This window comes from Microtus oregoni, unplaced genomic scaffold (genome assembly GCF_018167655.1).
Source record: "Microtus oregoni isolate MIOR12 unplaced genomic scaffold, Mior012 000002F_ref0000024, whole genome shotgun sequence".
Classification (NCBI taxonomy): Eukaryota; Metazoa; Chordata; class Mammalia; order Rodentia; family Cricetidae; genus Microtus; species Microtus oregoni.
Window position 1 is genome coordinate 65857581 of NW_024543061.1, and position 9000 is coordinate 65866580.

Below are 9000 nucleotides of genomic sequence, written 5' to 3' on the forward strand. Positions count from 1 at the left end.
AGTGCCAGGGTTCTAATAAATTTGTCTAAGGGGTTAGACCATTGGCTTTGGTCCAGTGGTTGACAAGACATCTAAATCAAAACTACTCGCATTTACAGAATCACGATATGGAGGAAGAAAGTAGTTGAGCCTTGAGACTGTAATAAGTGAACATGCCTACCCAGAAACTATAGAATTTGTACCTGAACCTGTGGACAATGAACATCTTGTTTTACGTGTTTCATCTGAATCCCGTCCAGTAGCAACTGGTCACTCATACAAATGTCTGCCCATCTAGTGTAGACACAGATTTAATTATCAGTGTTCGAAGCCTTTCCTGTGGCCAAGCTTCAGAATCCGGAGCTGCTTTTGGAGCACATGATCTGCATGTCACTGCTCCATGCTCTTCTCTGCCTCCAAATAAGAACGAGAAACTTCTACTGGTTCTTCTCTCCGTCTCTAAGCAGTTTCCCACAAGCTATTTGCAATAACAAGTCCAAAACTTGGATATGAGATCCTTTGAAGTGGAGAGGATTACTTTACCAATGACAACTGTACTGTCTCTTCTCCCTTGTTCACCTCCCCATCCAACCCTAGGGACACCTTTAAAATAAAGCTTTTTATTACTGGAGAGACAAACAGCAGAATTGGAAATACACAGACATTCACAAATCAAGAGCAATGAGTTTTGCCTGCCTAGAGTTATCAGGGCGTCTGTGGTTAATGACAATGGAATCAGACCTGGCAGGCAATCACAAGATGACACACTGGTCTACACCCCTTATCTCAAGTTGGAAAACAGAGACTGGCTGCCATGTGGAACCTACACATGAATGGCTTGCATTCTTTTAGAAGGTGCCCGAGAGTTCCCTAGTCAAGTCCGCTGTTTCACAGAGGAAGTCATCATCATACAGGAAAATGAAGGGATCAGTCTGGGAGCACACAGAAAATCAGACTCATCAGTGAGTGAGTGGTACCCATGGTCCTCACTCCCATGCTCTCTGTTCTTCCCATACAGCCCCAAGAGACACATGGCTGCTTCCTCCAGGGTACATTCTGTGCACCATCCTTGATCTCATGCCATTCCTTTTTAGTCCCTTCTTTCTCTTATTTCAATTTATTTTAATACTTTATTTCCCTTATGCTGTCCTCATTGTGAACTACTGGCCACAGAGCAACTTAGAATGCAGGAGGCAAGGTTAGAGTGGGGACTGGAAGGGTTTACCAAAGGAGGAGAAAAGGTGGTTTCAAATGTGAAATGGCTGCTCTTATTGCTGGTGACATAGGTTGGTTCTTCCTGAAGGGAGGGCTTTACAGTGGTCCTGCCTTGTTCTCAGGGATTTTAAGACCCCTAGAGGATGCCTGAAACCTCTAAGTATGTGTGCATGTATTGTCTTCTGTGCATGTATTGTCTTCTATGCATATATGCCTACGAAAAAATTTAACATGCAAATAAGATGCTGTAAGATTAATAACCAGCAATAAACTATAACAATCACAGCAATAGACTGTTGTAAAAGCTATTTAAATTTTACGAGTTTTGTATTTCTGGAATTTTCCGTCTATGATGTTCAGATTTTTGTTGGCCATGACTAATCACAACGGAGGAAGCAGAACCTTAGATAAGTAGGGCTCTTTCCCCCGAGTGACCTCTCCCCTCAGATAACCTCTGTCTAATTTTTTGATTGTTATTGCAGATGACCTTAGAAGGTTTCCATTTTATAAAAAACCTTTCAAAACCATCTTTTTCTTGCTTCTTCGTCTTCTTTTCTCTATATTAAAAAACAACAACAAGATCCATTTTACTAAAGGAATACTTGGTAGAACTTTTAGTTTCAATCAGGCAATGAAAGGAGACAGAGACCCACATTGGAGCACCGGACTGAAATCTCAAGGTCCAAATCAGGAGCAGAAGGAGAGAGAGCAAGAGCAAGAAACTCAGGACCGCGAGGGGTGCACCCACACACTGAGACAATGGGGATGTTCTATCGGGAACTCACCAAGGTCAGCTGGCCTGGGTCTGAGAAAACATGGGATAAAACCGGACTTGCTGAACATAGTGGACAACGAGGACTACTGAGAACTCAAGAACAATGGCAATGGGTTTTTGATCCTACTGCAAGTACTGGCTTTGGGGGAGCCTAGGCAGTTTGGATGCTCACCTTACTAGATCTGGATGGAGGTGGGTGGTCCTTGGACTTCCCACAGGGCAGGGAACCCTGATTGCTCTTTGGGCTGACGAGGGAGGGGGACTTGATCCGGGGAAGGGGAGGGAAATGGGAGGTGATGGCGGGGAGGAGGCAGAAATCTTTAATAAATAAATAAATTTAAAAAAAACTGGCTGATCAACAAGATTTCCAGAGTAGGGCTCATGTAGGTGGATGGGAGCTCTAGGGTACTGATGTCAAGTGAAGTCAAAGGTGGTGTTTCTGATGTGCAGAATTTCCCAAAACAGAACCTCTTGCCTCAACAGTTCTTGAGTTGTTCTCTGCCTTGAGGGGCTGGAGAGATGGCTCAGTGGTTAAAAGCACTGGCTGCTCTTCTGAGGACCCAGGTTCAATTTCCAGCACCCACATGGAAGTTCACAACTGGTGTGGGAAGTCCTTCTGTATATGTGTTGCTTTTATTGGCCAATGAATAAAGCTGTTTCAGCCAGTGGCTTAGCAAAATAGAGCTTGGTGAGAAAACTAAACTGAATGCTGCGAGAAAGAAGGCAGAATCAAAAAGAAGCCATGTAGCTGCCCCATCAGAGACAGCCATACCAAAACCTTGCCGGTAAACCATGAGCCTCATGGTAAAGTATTAAATAATAAAAATGGGTTAATTTAAGATATGAGCTAGCTGAAAATACACTTAGTTATGGCCAAACAATATTGCAATTGAGACAGAGTTCTGTGTGATTATTTTGTGTCCTGGCAGCAGGGAATGAATGAGCAGCCTCCCCTAACACACAACTGTCTATAACTCAAAGATATGACATCCTTACACAGACAAAACAAAAACTGTCTTAAAGTGATGCTGTGTAGTTGGTTCGGGCTGTCTGGGTAGCTGATCAGTCAAGATATCGTCTTAATGTGAGATTAGCATGCTATTGATCTAGTCCTGTCAGATCATGGGTACTTTCTCAAAGTCTGTGCCACTGATGTTATATAGAACTATTTGGGGTTGTGCATGGATAAACATTTTTAAATTTAACAGTGATATTTATGTTGTGTTAATGCATTAAATCTATTTATGGAGAAGATATAAATCTTTCCTTAACTAAATTTATTGTGAAACTTGACTTCTGGCAATGGAGGCTAATTTGTAATAAGTGAAGCCTTCCATCAAGAATTTCTTTAAAAGTTGGGCTGGGAAAAATACTTTAAAACTTATTTGAAGGTTCCACTTATGGCCTGGCTGAAGAAGCTCTGGAAGACCAGTTCTACAACAGTTAAAAACATGTCCTACTTGAGGGTGCAGGTGAGTGGATTCTGCAACGGACATTTCAAAGAAACTGGTTACCGGGTGAAAGTTCCTTCTGTCTTTGTCTTTCTTTTGTGGCTTAGGGCTTTGGTTTCTAGTTTAAGAGCAGGTCATGGTTAGGACCACATGAATGATTCCTTATGGATGAGGAAGAAAAAGAAAATTCCCAGTCCTATTTAAGATTTCAGTAGTCCTCTTTAGGGAACAAGAACAAAAAATAAAAAATGTCAGGAAAAAGAAAGATGGTCCCATGCGCAACTCTGATGCAAAGGCCATTTGCAGAACAAGACATTGAGGTGTGCCAGATACACATGCTGGTCAAGGATGTGTGGTCTGTTTAGCACAACAACCCTTGTGCTGGACAGAGGTCATGTCCTAGTCAATTCAAGAATGAATATAAAATGAAGTTAAAAATCCATACAAGGAAAAATGGCAAACAAGCTCTTAGATGTGAGGAATAGAAAACTTTCTCAGCAATAATAAGGAGAATGATGAAGACAGAATAATAAGAGTGAATTTCAAAGATGCTATGATCAGTCAAAGTTGTCTTATAGAAAGCATTTTATCTGACTCCATTCTTTTCTTAAAAACTGATTTAAAAAAATATGTGTATATATGTTTGCCTGTGTGTAGGTATGTTCAGATGGGAGTGAAGGTGTCCATGGAGACCAGAGGAGAACGCCAGATCTTCTGAAGCTGCCTGGTGTGGGAACTTGGAACTGAACTTGAGACTTCTGTGAAAACAGCACATGCTCTTAACCTCTGAGCCATGTCTAATCCCTCTGATGTCATTCTTAGGAAGTCATTCTTATAATAGCCAGCAAGAGGAATGTAGTGTTCAAAAATATTATATTTCTACTTCTGTGGTGCGAGGAGTGAAAATCTACTGGAAAGAGGTACCAAGGTATTTCCTGTAATGATAGAGCCTTAGATTGCAGTGCCCACATTTGTCAAAACAGTGTTCATCTAGGTTTGTGCAATTTAATTTATGTATATGTTGTATCTAATGAGAAATATCCATTAAACAATATTGAACTCAACTTAATTAAATGCACACAGAAGTATTTAAAGAGAAAAGTCCTAATGTCATTTATCCTGAAATTCACCAAAACATGATGTGAATTGGTAACCAGAGGGATAAGAAAATGGTAAGGCACATAAGAAATTGAGCACTATAAAATTCAAATGTTGGAGTCTGGTTTGTGGCTATGATGGTTCATTATAATATAACCTTCCCCTTCTGTTTGAAATTTTCACAATGAAGAGTTGAGTGAAGATTAGGGCATTTTGAAACAAGCATACAGCAACCAAAGTATCATGAATGTGAGAGAATGAGAACTCTGGGAAGGGGAGGTGCAGGAAGATGGAGGGTCAGCTCACCACACAGTGGGTTTGTAAGTGATGGCCAAGAACACATGACCGACATGAGCCTTGAATAGTTTCCCCAGCCTCCAGACATGGAATTTGGAGTTAAGCGTCACTGACGAGGAAGGGCTCTTGATAGTGTTGAATACTGAAGGCACCACTCCTTAGTGCCAGCAGGGAAACAAAGCAGAATACAGTGGAAGAAATTCAGGTATTAACCATCTCTAGCCAAAGATAAATTTTTCTCAGTCTTATTGTGTGGTAAAGTCAAAAGAAAATGTTAATTAAAAAAAAAGACTAGCCTGCTTAAAGTGATTTGTACATTTTTTTCTATGCAATCTCTATCCTTAGTTATGATTTATCAAGAAATAGCTCCAAATCATTGAGGACCAAAAGGAAAAGAACGTCACACAACAAAAAGAATACTCAGGATAGTCCCATATTGAACTTATTACACACAGACTCTAAAGCAATTTACCATGTTGAAAGTACATGTACAGCAGGATGAAGAGTTTTGTTTTGTTTTCATTTTTTTTTATTGAGAAAAGGAGAAAAAAACAAAACAAGTTTCCACCTCCTCCCAGCCTCCCATTTCCCTCCCCCTCCTCCCACCCTTCTCCCCCTCCTCCCACCTTCTCCCCCTCCTCCCACCCTTCTCCCCCTCCCCCCACTCCTCTTCCCCTCCCTCTTCAGTCCAAAGAGCAGTCAGGGTTCCCTACCCTGTGGTAAGTCCTAGGTCCTCCCCTCTCTGTCCATTCCTAGGAAGGTGAACATCCAAACTGGCTAGGCTCCCACAAAGCCAGCACATTACGTAGGTTCAAAACCCCGTGCCATTGTCCTTGGCTTCACATCAGCCCTCATTGTTTGCCATGCTCAGAGAGTCCAGTTTTATCCCATGCTTTTTCAGTCACAGTCCAGCTGGCCTTGGTGAGCTCCCAATAGATCAGCTCCACTGTCTCAGTGGGTGGGTGCATCCCTCGTGGTCCCGACTTCTTTGCTCATGTTCTCCCTCCTTCTGCTCCTCATTGGGACCTTGGGATCCCAAAGAAGCTAAGTAAGAAGGTGAACCAAAGGAAAAACATATAGTTTTCCTCTTGGCTATGGGAAGTAGACAAAATTGCCGGGGAGAAAATTGAGATCTTGGTGGTGGGGTGGGATGGGGGTAAGGGGAGATGGGGAGAGAAAAGGGAGAAGGGGAGAATGGGGGGAACTTGGGGAAAAAGGAGGATTGGGATAAAGGAAGGTTAGATAGGGGAGCACAGAAGCACAATTCTTAGTTAAGGGAGCCACCTTAGAGTTGGCAAGAGACTTGAACCTAGAGTGGCTCCCAGATGCCCAAGCCGAGGTCCCCAGTTAGTTCCTTGGGCAGCTGAGGATAGGGAACCTGAAATGACCCTATCCTATAGCAATACTGACGAATATCTTGCATATCATCATAGAACCTTCATCTGGTGATGGATGGAGATAGAGACAGAGACCCACACTGGAGGATGAAGAGTTTAATGAGAATAGGAATGTAAAACAATCAAATGTGTGTTGTTTACTTTCCTATCACCACAGTTTCGGGGTGATCACAGCAGGAGCGTGTGGCTGAATAAAACTACCTGCTTCAAGAAACAGTGACTATGAAGGAAGAGGGGTTAGGCTCCCCAGTGACCTAAGGTCTCCAACTAGTCCTCATTAGATATGGACTTTACCACCTTTCACTCTTAGGACCCACACTTGAATATGTGGATCTTTAGAGAGACATTTATCTAAACAATAACAAAATGTTACTATTAGAGCTGGAAATCTCCAACAGAAATTAATCATTCATATCATATTATAACACGGAAGAAGTACTAGTCATCAGGTAAAAGGTCAGTAGAAAATATCCTGGCAAATACATTACCCCAAAGTATTAGAAAATACAGAAGAAAACATAAAACATGATACACTGAGCAAAGGGGTAACATGTGTAATCAGAGTCCCACTAGGGGAGGTGATGAGACAATATCAAAGTGTTTACGAATTGATGAAAGACACCAATTCATATGCCCAGAAAATTAAGCCATGCTGAATTTGTATAAATGAATAGGAAGGCACATCACTTATGGTAAAATTTAGCAAATCTATTGAGAACAAAAATAGAAAGAAAAGGCCATCAAAGATAAAATACAGCTTATATTCTGATATGGAATTATATGGGAGAGTCTTCTGTTTTGTGTTGATTTCATTGGTTAATAAAGAAACTGCCTTGGCCCTTTAATAGGACAGAAAATTAGGTAGGCGGAGTAGACAGAACAGAATGCTGGGAGAAAGAAGCCGAGTCAGGCAGTCGCCATGATTCTCCCACCCGACACAGACACAGGTTAAGATTTTTCCTGGTAAGCCACACCTCATGGGGCTACACAGATTATTAAAAATGGGTTAATCGAGATGTGAGAGTTAGCCAATAAGAGGCTAGAACTAATGGGCCAGGCAGTGTTTAAATGAATACAATTTGTGTGTTGTTATTTCGGGTAAAGCTAGCCATGTGGGCGGCCGGGTGCCATGAATGCAGCCCACCGCTCCTTCTACAATATTCAATTACAGCCAGAAGATACAGTGCTGAGACAACAGCGAGCATTAAAATACAACAGAAAATACCTGGCTATCTCAAGTCTTTTATCTAGGAAAATGTAGTCTTCAAAATAGATGAAATAAAGTTCCTCTAGGACTATTGAAATTGGAGTAGTTCATTACTGAAGGATATGCAATAATGGAATGTTCCAGCATGGGGAAAATGATTTCATAGAGACGAGAAAGAAAGCGACAGAAGGCAACATAAAATTTAAGTATGAGAAAAATATGACTGTGTGTTAGCGATGGAGCTGCGCCATGTCCTGTAGAATTAAATGACCATAACCGCATGAAAGAGAAGTCAGTGGTGAATGGGTGGAGGATCGAGATGGCCCCGCATTCTTTGGGAAGTGATGAGAACACTTGTATGTATTAGACTTTAATGATTGGAATTTAGGGGACTGGAGAGAACGCCCAGTAGTTAGGAACACTTGCTGCTTTTGCAGAGAACCCAGGTTCAGTTCACAGCACCCATGTGGAGGCTCACTGTAACTCTATACAATAATTCAAAAATAAAGGCAGAGGAACAGACAAGAAGGGGAGGAGTAGTGGGGAGAAGAGAGAAAGGGAGGAGGTGGGGGGTTGAGAGGAAAGATGGGGAAAGCAGAACTTTAAAACCAAACCGAGTGGCTCTTGATGGAGATGTTTGATAACATGTAGTGGATTCTCTGAGATGTTTCCCTGTATGTGAAATGAGGTTGAGAAAGTTATATGTGGGGACTAAATAGGACAACATGCATGAGGCCCTTGATCAGTGCCCAGCACCACTGACGAGAAGGTACTGCATTGCCTCAGTATGAAATTGCTTGCACGGAGGGATTCAAGAAGAACAAAATAATTGTCAGGTCATTTTGGGCACAGGGTCTTATGTTCTCGGAGCACTGGGCATGTGGCATCATTTTGTGAGAAAGAGCAAGGTTAGCTCCCCTGAGACAATTTTCCCTATGTTCCCCATGGTACCAGCATGCGAGCAAGGCTGATTGAGATGTTCATTCAGGCACATCCGCTCCAGCAGCCCCTGTCGGAAGACACCCTCTCAGACCCACCTTTTGCCTTCCTTAGTGCCCGGCAACCTATCAGCTCATCTGCATCAGCTGAAGCCACATTCTGTCGGAAGAGGCAGACTTCTTGATAAGGATGTCCTTCCAAGTCACCTGTGAGCAGGAGGGGGCCCTTTCCCTGAACAGTTAAAATCAGAGCTCGGGGAGCCGTGCCTTTGCAGGGGAGGAATCCATCCCTTTTGTGCCGTGCCGGTTTAGAACACTTACTGATTTTTGTTGTGGCCCACTTTCCATATCTATAAAGCAGAAATGATTATACCAATGCTTATTTCACAAGGGTGTTAGGAACAGGACATAGATGATTACATTCAAGAACCCAGAAACAGCGCCTGCTGTACACTTAGTACTTCCCAGCTGTTTGTTATCTAGTGAGGAGGGACTAAAATAATTGGAGGAGTGAGGAGGAGGAGGAGGAGGAGGAGGAGGAGGAGGAGGAGGAGGAGGAGGAGCAAGGCCAGTCGTAGTACAGTTGTGCTTGCTTCTTCCTCAGGCCCCTTACTTAGAGTGTCCTCAAGTCAGAGTTACTTAA